The following is a 9,588-nucleotide window of genomic DNA, read 5'->3' as shown; positions in this document are numbered from 1 at the left end:
AAGAGGACTTCCTTAGGAAACCCCCACCCTGCAGTGGACTTAGATTTGTATCCATTGTTTTCTGTTCATCTTCTCTTTCTGCACATCACTACTGTTTTAAGCATTAAAAAGTTATATATATATATATATATATATATATATATATATATATATATATATATATATAATATATACATATATATAATATATATGTATATATTATATATACATATAATATAATATATATACATATATATTATATATATATGTATATACATACATACATATATATATAACTTTATAACTTTCTTAGTGTATTGTTCCATTTCTCATTGCTGTAATAAAATAAATAACAAAAAGCAACTTGAGAAGGATATGTTTGGGCTCCCAGTTTGAGGACACATAGTTCACCAAAGTGGGGAATGCAGGGCAGCAGGAGCATGAGGCAGTTGGTCTCATTGGGTCTGTGGTCTGGAAGTAGAGAGCAGACAAGAAGGGAAGCTGGGTTAAAAAAAAAAAAGTCAAGGGCCTGCTCAGAGTGACCCACATCCTCCACTGAGGCTCCACCTTTCAAACCTACCACAACCTTCCAAATCATCGCCACCAACTGGAGACAAAGTGTTCAAACACCTGAGCCTCTGGGGGACATTTCACATTCAAAAGCACAATTTTTAGCTGTGAACCATGACATAGAATGTTGGGATTTCTCTATTATACACTTTTCTCCAAAGAATGTATCAGTCGGGGGCTGTAAAGATGGCTCAGTGGTTAAGAGCACTGACTGCTCTTCTAGAGGTCTTGAGCTCAATTCCAGCAACCACATAGTGGCTCACAAGCATCTGTAGTGGGATCTGATGCCCTCTTCTTGGGTGTCTGAAGACAGCTACAGTGTACTCATATACATAAAGTAAATAAAATTTTTTAAAAAACTTAAAAATTAAAAGTAATAATAATAAAAAAGAATTTATCAGTCAAGGCTAAAGCGGTAGTCTGAGGGTAATCACCCAACTTGTATCTGATGGTAAGTGACTTCATGCAGAGTCACATGCAGACTTCCATGTATGTCATGAGTCCACACCTCGTAGGACAGCCCCTGAGCAGCTAAGACAGACAATGGAGCCATCTGTCTCTCAGCTCTGAGAACCAAGGCAGGAGAGCACTTCCTGCTCCTCATGGCTGGGTGGACTGGATTTCCAAGCCTGCCTTTGTGAACTGAGCTCCGACTTGGTGTTTATGGGCATTTGTGTTTACTTTATTCACGCGGAAGCAACAATAGGAATTAGAGGAGTTTAGTGTGGGGTGTGATCTGAATTGTTTTCAGAAGAACATACTTAAAATGTTGACTATTTAGGAGTGTGGGCGTGGCCAGGACAGTTAGCGAGTATGGAGTGCCTGTTGCAGTGTGTGGAAACGGGGGAGCTTTCCGATGAGCTCAGCGGTTCTGAATTTCATAAAACCATCCTGACACCTTCTTTGAAAGAACACTGGGTCCCTGTAACCATGTTTATTATGTGTTCATTCTGTCAATTTCAGGGGTGGTTCTTCCCTGGCATCAGGAAGTGGAATTCTGGGGCACAGAACGAATCCAGAAGACATCATAGACTGACAGGGGCTAGCCCCATAGCATGCTTACCTTGCTAATTAAATGAGTTGAATTTAGTGCTCAAGCAAAGGACCAGAGATAGGCTTCCCGAATCCATTTCAGGTGGCTTACAGCAGTCTGCAACACCAACGCTAGGGGATCCGACTCCCTCTTCTGGTTTCTGCAGGCATATATATATATATATATATATATATATATATATATATATATATATAAATTTTTATTAGATATTTTATTTATTTACATTTTAAATGTTATTCACTTTCTGGGTTTCCTCTCTAGAAACACCTATCCCATCCCCCCTTCCCCTGCTTCTATGAGGGTGCTCCCAAAAATAAAAATTTAAAAGTGAACTGAGGTCTATTGGTCTGACCCATCAAATTTCTGGTCATTAAAACAATTTCCTTGTATCCTTGATAAGGAAGCTGCCATTCTTTAGCTTTGTTAGTAAGATTCTTAAAAAAAACAAAAGTCGTCACCACCACCACCACCACCACCACCACCACCACCACCACCACCAGGCCCTGTTTGTCACTACTCTATGGGCATTTTCTGAGTTCCTTATCTTTGAAGGCTTGGAGCCATTTCATTATGCCCCACTTATTGAGTAAGTTTCTTTCAATCTGGGATTGGGGACTGGGGGAGAGGATGCAGTTGGAGATGGGTAGGCAAGCCCTGCCAACGTCACTGCGGTCTGAGGGTCCCAATCCATCTTCTGTGAGCTTCTGTGAGAAGCTCATCTATAGCCATCCTTCCACCTCCTCCTCTAGCCTTGGCAAGCAGCTAGAGGAGGTTTGGTGCTCTCCAGCTGCAGAGACCTGGGACTGTCACCAGGGAGGCTGCACCTGGGCTGGACCCATTTGTACTGATGGCACTGGGTCCCGCACTATCTGAGCTGCCCTAAAAATAGCTCTCAATTAACATCGCATTTCAAGAATTGGAAAATTTCCCAGAAGTCCATTCTCTTTTCCTTTTTCTATTTCATTACATTTTGCCGTAATAATACACAAGCCTGTAGAAAACATGACGGGTAATGAAAAAATGTAATTAATATAAGCAGCGTAAGGCATGTTTTTTTCTCTGTTGTCCTCATAGAAAATTGCAGCTTTAAAGCAAGCGGGATATGAAAATGCATAAAGGCCCCTCCCCAAGCCACTGTGGTTTGTAAATATCTTATGCAAAAACAGTTAAGTCAACTGTCAGATTTTTTTTTAATAACACAAAGTCACATATTTTTATTTGAAAAAAAAAAAAAAACCAAAATTCCCTTGTGGGCTAAATGGAGTGATTTGGATAACTGTCTGTACGACTGGCTGGTGATGGTGACGGTCTTCCACAATAAACCTAAAATCGGGAAGGACTTCCTCTCCGTGAGGCTGCACCGAAAGCATTAACTGTCCTGCTTCTTGGTACTTTCAACGTTGATGTGGCATGAATGTCCTTGCTACTATTTCACGCCAACCCACCCCATTCCATTAACTGAAGTAAAGTGATTAAGAAGCTGAGAGGCTATGCTGTCTGGTGGCATTCTTGAGGCTACTCCGGTTCACCTGTGTGTGCCACTTAGCAATTACCCAGAACTGTTTCATAAGGGGGGCTCACAAGAGGATCTCAAAGCTGAACTCAAATGTCTCCCAAATATCTCCCAAGGCCAGTGCTTAGGGCCTGTTTTCATTTGGTTGTTCCTTGGTCCTTTATGCTTTTAAATGACAGCTGTCTTGTCTTATTTCTCACTACTCAATTCTCTCTTGTTCTGGTCTCTCCAGGATGGCTCTGGTGTTTGTGAGTGTTCAGGTTTCATCTGGGGACTCTGACCTTATCCCTTCTGCTCTGCCAGGCTCCCTGGTGAAGGCAGGTTCCCCCCAGATGAAAAGCGGTGCCTCTCTGCTGTGGCATTCTGGGCAACCATTTGGAGTCCCAGATGTAGGAAATGAAATAATCCGTGCTCACACAGTCACAGAGTACCCATCTGGCACCCAGGAACCTTGCGAGATAGAAGCACACAGGCGTGAGCTCACTTTTGTTATGGCATTTCACCAGCAGGGCTGCAGCCAGCGAGAGAGAGGAAAAGGATTCTGGGATGCAAACAGGCCCCCTTTCATTGCTCTCTTTCTGTGCTCTCTCCTCTCAGGAGCCCTTGCTTCTTGCACACCATCCTAGGTGTGAGAAAAAGGCATGGTGGGAAGGGCCCCAGAAACCATACAGAGATCCCATTCTAACCTCCAAAACAGATTGAAGAACAGTTCAATAAGAGACCTCACGTTTTTGTGTTTTTTTTTCTTGTTTCCTTTTGAGAATGTGTGCCATAGTAGGAAGCACAGAAGCCCTGCCAAGGAGAGGCTGGCCAGAGATTACCTGGGGCTGAGTGTGAGCACATGCAATTGCAGAGGCTGACTGTCCCCACAGAGGCTGGCTTGCTGACATTCAACCCAAGTCCTAATTAAAGAGCCAGGCAGATGTGTAAACTCCTGGGGCAGGGGGTAATTGTTACATAAGCTTTCCCTTAATCTATGGCTCTAACTGGGTTACCCTTTAAAAACATACCTTTTCTTATTTTTGAAGAGAGGTGGTAGCTAAAGACAGGGTGGGATCCCTAAAGTAGTAGTTAACGATGGGCAGGGACAGACCGTGTCTTAGATGAAAGACAGGTTAAATCATGTACTGATTTGTATCACTGAAGCAGTAACATGAGGGAAAGGAGCACCTTCGACAATGTACTTGACATGGTGGGGAATGGCAATCAGAAGAATCAGGTTGTAGTAGCCTTCTGAAATATCCCATTAACTCTCAGCACTCCCCATGTCCTAAGAAGGCATGTTCAAAGCCAATAGAGAGAGAAGGATGTCATAACACAGGCAGAGTTTGTCCCTGGCCCCTGCTGACCAACAGCACACAGGAGAAAGGGGGGAGGCTGGAAGACATCTCCATGGAGTTGAGACTCAGAACTATTAAGGACAGAAAAACAAATGGTTTCCTCCTCTGGGAAATTGTTCTCTCAGGCACCATTCCTGTCTTTCCAGAGAATCCTCTCTGCGAGTTTGCTAATCCAGGGTACCAAGTGGGTAGCACAATGAGATGTTTGTAAATATGATAAACCATTACAATATTACAGCTTTTCATTTGGAAAGTCATTTAGGCAAGAAATGATTACTGACCCATGATATGTAAATGACGGGAATGCAGAAATTAGTATTTGGGTCAACTCGTGTATTTTTCAACCATGAAATGAAAATCTCAGCGTTCACATTCCAATTCATACATGAGAGCATCACGGTGCTATTAGTTGGCTATTGTGTTAATTCATTATTGTCTTAGTTAATGTTTTCAGAGCCATGGTGAAGTTAGATGTCTACTCTCAATGTTCTAACGTTAGAGCTGAAAGGAGGCACGTGCTCCACTGAAGCAGTGGGTTTCCTGAGGGAATGTTAGGTCAGCTGGGTGGAAAGAAAGCTAATCTGAAGGGGAGGCCTAGGGAGGCTCCTCTCCAAACAGTTCAAACGTAAACCTAGCCTACCACCCACTTTTTTTTTAAGTTTGTACAAACTTTGTTCCTATACTGAACTTTTATCTGCCAATGGGGACACAAATGAATCCTACAAATGCAACTGGAGAGATGGCTCTGAAATTGAGAGCAGAGGACCTGGGTTTGATTCCCAGAACCAACAAGGTGGCTCCCAACTACCTGTGAGGAGGATCTGATGCCTTCTGTGACCTTTGCTCTGTGTGTGTGTGTGTGTGTTTCACAGGCATACAATACTCAACCCCTCCCCCATATACATAAAGTTAAATAGTTAAATGGATAAATGAATGAATGATAAATGAATAAATGAATAAATAAATAAATAAGTAAATACATGAATCCTCCAATGGCCTTTGTCTTCAAGGATAAAAGCTGAAAAGGATCGCTGTATGAATGACTCAGAAACTCAAAGAGGGGAGAACACCCAGGAAAGCTTTCTGGAGGAAGTGATATTCAGATTCAAAACTGCCAGAGTTGCTTAGACTTTCATAAGTGAAAGAAATGAGAAAAGCCGTGCTGAGTATAAGGCAAGAGAAGAGGCTCACAAAATAAAGTCATAGTCCAGAGGTCAAAGATTGCTTTATGGACACTGAGGGAGGTTATTACAAAGTAGAAAGTGTGTCTTCATGCAAATGAACTTTCAGGAGTGGCTCCTGGGGAGAACTCAAGGCTGGTGACAGAGGGCAAGTATGAGGGGACCAGTCTGGCCTGCAGCTATCACATAGAATGAAGCAGGGGACAAGTTGAGAAGGGTGGGGCTAAGAGACAAGAACAGAGTCTCAGGAATAAGTTCCAATGTTGCATGCAGTGGACAGACTTAGTGTCAACACTTGTGTTCAATGGATTTAAAGCATGTGATGAGAAGAAAGTTGGTTGGCTTTGTTTCCTAATCCTGCTGCTTGGCTACAGGGATGCATGGCATTCTGTCTGCACAACTGAAGCTTAGTACTTTGAACTGAAGGTTGGGTAGTGCAGAGACTATGGTCTTACCCAACTTTAGTCCCTGGTTATGGGTTATACCAACCTCAAAGACAAGCATTCAGTCAAGGTCTTCTCAGGGTACTCAAGACCAGAGCGCTGAGGTCAGAAGCCCAACCTGTTTATAATTACCTCAGCCTAAAACCCAACTCCAATTTACATACTCCATTGCTTAATTTTAATAGACACTAAGTTTTCCATGAATTTATAGCTTCCATGTAAATCAGGGGAAGACTATATTTTGTCTTCTTCAGAATTTTGCCAAGACGCGGACAAAGAGAGAGCACATTCCCAATAGTTCTGAAATAGCAGCACTTCTCTAGTCCAGGGGCCTTATGGCTCTGAGTCTATGCACAGATGAAAGCATTTACATCTTCATCATGCTTTCCAACCTTACATATCTAAATGCACATCTCATTGTGAACCAATTTCTCTTTCTTCCTCTTGTAAATTATACTTAGGATATTATATCACATACGTAGCTTACAAACTATATGTGTCATTAATGCTCAGGATTGTACAAAAAGGATTATGAAGTTGTTTGTTTTGTTTTAATCAGACCCCATGCTCATGCCTGTAATTGCAGTACTTATGAAGCTTAAAGAGAAAGGTTGTCACAAGTTCAAGGGTGCCCTGGGCTGTACATAGTTCCAGGTTAGCTTGGAGTACAGCATAAGATCCTGCTTCAAAACAAACATATAAACAAAGATGTTGAGGGGTCTGATGGGCTGAGACCTCAGACTTAAAATCTAAGAAAGTTATGTATGATACCTTATGAGACTAGCTTTTACTTGATACTGGGTCCATCCATAGCTTTGTTGGTACTCTCTGATTAGCCTGAAATGGAGTGCTTCAGACATTGTTTGAGTATACTGGGAACACAAGGAGGCATGAGTCATGTACTACTATTAGATCTTGTCAAATAATTGTCAATGTCATTCAAGATGAGGTGATAGTGACATGGGCTATACCAACCATGAACACTTAAGAGCACAAACCTGGAAGATCAGACAGGAAGTTGATGGCCAGTAGTTAGAGTAAGGGATCCTGTTGCCCAGCACTTCAGGCTGGGGATGAGAGAGGAAACCCTACCCACTGGGGAAGGCCCAGACAAAAGCTTAAATGACCATAACTGGGGGGGGGGGGCAGCAAGAAACAAAGATAGGAAGCTGAAAGCTGACAGGACAAACCTAGCCAAAAGTGGGACCATGAGCTGAGGGTACAGGCTAGAACTCAGAGAAACTGAGATCTAGAGAAGGGGCAGCAGTAAGAGAGTCTCTATGTCATGTGGTAGACGTTGAAGTCAGGATCACTTATTATGTTGTGATGAACTGCAGATCAATTTCTGTGGTAGATTTTGAGAAGGAAGCCAAGTGCAGAGACAAGGAGGCAGGGTAGACCTCACACTCTGGTAGTTAATTATATTAACTGGAAGAGCCCATATGTACATATTTAAGGGATGATCAGATGGACAGTTGTTAACAGAAAGCCGTTTACTATTTCAAGAGCACCCGAAGATGCTCACCTGTAGTCTAGGTCTAGAGTTATTTTTATCAAGACATAAAGTTCATTGGTAGGTGACTACACTATTATTATAAGTAACAACTGTAACCTAGTAAATAAATAGTGAGATATCTCTATATTATACCACTTGGCCCTTGACTCAATACAACTGGAGTATGTAAGCCATATATTATTGCATTCCTTATTTTACAAATAGATGGAAGCTCAGGAAAGGTTAGTCATCACATTAAGCCACGTTGCCATTATAGGTCAGAGGGACACTGACTCTCAGAGCCAGTGATACCATCCCTGGTCTACTACTTTGAGCTGACTGTATGACTACATTTTTCACAACTCTCAAAGGTATTTTAGTTTTAGCTCTGCCCTTGTGTTGAAATGAAAGATGTGTTAGTTACTTTTTTCATTGATTTGACAAAATACCTAGCAAAAGCCACTTAAGGAAGAAAGGGTTTATTTTGGCTTACAGTTTGAGGGACAGCCCTTTAAGACACGGAGTCATGGCACAGGAGCTGGAGCCAGCTGGTGGGTTGTATCCGAAGGAAGCAGAGAGAAAACTAGTGTTCAGCTCTTTTTCCTTTTTCCTCCTTTCAGGACTCCAGCCAATGGGATGCTGCCGTCCTTCCCTCCTCAGTTAAACCTTTCAGCAAATACCTTCACAGACACACCCAGAGGTGTGTTTCCACAGTGATTTTAAAAGCAGTCAAGTCAACAATGAAGATTAACCATGGTAAGAGGCTTACACTTAAGAAGCATGTCAACACTGGATATGATCTGAAAGACTGTCAGAGCTATTAGGAGATAAAGACAGAGTAGACTTTCAGACCCAGGTACGGGGCACACTAAATTGAAAAGAGGCAATTCCTTCTCTGATTGATGGCTTGTATTTGAATGAACACTGTTCTAACACTAATGGCGTGATAACAGGAGTTGCAGAGGCCGTCACCTAAGCATCACATGTTTTGTTTGGATCTGTGGAATGTTAGGGCTATAAGATAGGACTTATTTCTCACATTTAGCAAATACCTTCATAACAATAGTTAGCATGTGGGTTTCACTCATTCTAGGAAAGAGTTACTTAGGGAATATAAGAGAGAACATAGGTGGCTGTCTTAAGGTTTTATTGCTATGAAGAAACACCATGACCTAGACAACTCTTATAAAGGCAAAACATTTAATTGAGGCTGGCTTACAGTTTTAAAGATTCAGTACGTTATCATCATGGCAGAAAGCATGGCAGCATCCAGGCAGACATGGTGCTGAAAAAGGAACAGAGAGTTTTATATCTTGATCTGAAGGTAGACAGGAGACTGTCTTCTGCAGCCAGCCAGGAGGGGACTCTCTTCTGAAGCGGGTAGAGCTTGAACATAGGACCTCAAAGCCTACCCTCATTTCCTCTAACAAGGCCACACCTACTCCAACAAGGCCACACCTCCTAATAGTGCAATTTCCCATGAGCCAAGCATATTCAAACCACCACAGTCACCAAAAGGAACCTAAATTAAGGTGTTTTTTTTCTTTTTTAATTGATATTTTATTTACATTTCAGATGCCATCCCTTTTCCCCATTTTCCCCCCCATCCCATACCCCCTTCTTTTTGCTTTTATACAATTTTTTTTTAATGTTAACCAATGGCTTTATAAATTTGGTAATGCTCAATATCAATCAGAAGTGTAACCTAATACCCAACCTAGATATATCAACTATCTTTGACTGGCGGAGACATGTGAACATCTGCCTCCATGTCTGCCCCCCCCCCTTTCTCTATCATCACCTAGCTCCTCCTCTCCTTACTCCTCCTCTTTTTACTCCTCCTCTCCTTACTCCTCCCACCTTAGCTCCTCCTACATATCATCCTTCCTGTTAAAATAAGACTTTTCTCTCAAAATACAGTTAGAGCATAACTATACCAATTTATGTCAGTAAGGTACAAGATAGACCTAATACCCAGTCCATCATTTTTTTGACTAGGCAGAACCTCTGTCA

The 9,588-nt window shown here is 42.0% G+C and overlaps 1 long non-coding RNA gene across 1 annotated transcript; it reads right to left on the bottom strand.

The window, feature by feature from the left end:
* Positions 1-312: 312 nt before the first annotated feature.
* Positions 313-8,161, bottom strand: LOC143441926 (uncharacterized). The gene is made up of 3 exons (XR_013109679.1): positions 8,069-8,161; positions 1,613-1,742; positions 313-450 (listed from the first exon to the last, which is right to left on the bottom strand). It is a non-coding gene; the product is annotated as an uncharacterized LOC143441926 (long non-coding RNA).
* Between the last annotated feature and the right edge of the window lie 1,427 nt (positions 8,162-9,588).

The sequence above is a fragment of the Arvicanthis niloticus genome, chromosome 4 (assembly GCF_011762505.2).
Source record: "Arvicanthis niloticus isolate mArvNil1 chromosome 4, mArvNil1.pat.X, whole genome shotgun sequence".
In the NCBI taxonomy this organism is placed as follows: domain Eukaryota; kingdom Metazoa; phylum Chordata; class Mammalia; order Rodentia; family Muridae; genus Arvicanthis; species Arvicanthis niloticus.
Note: the sequence above shows the minus strand (reverse complement) of the source record. Positions and strands in the feature narration are given on the sequence as shown.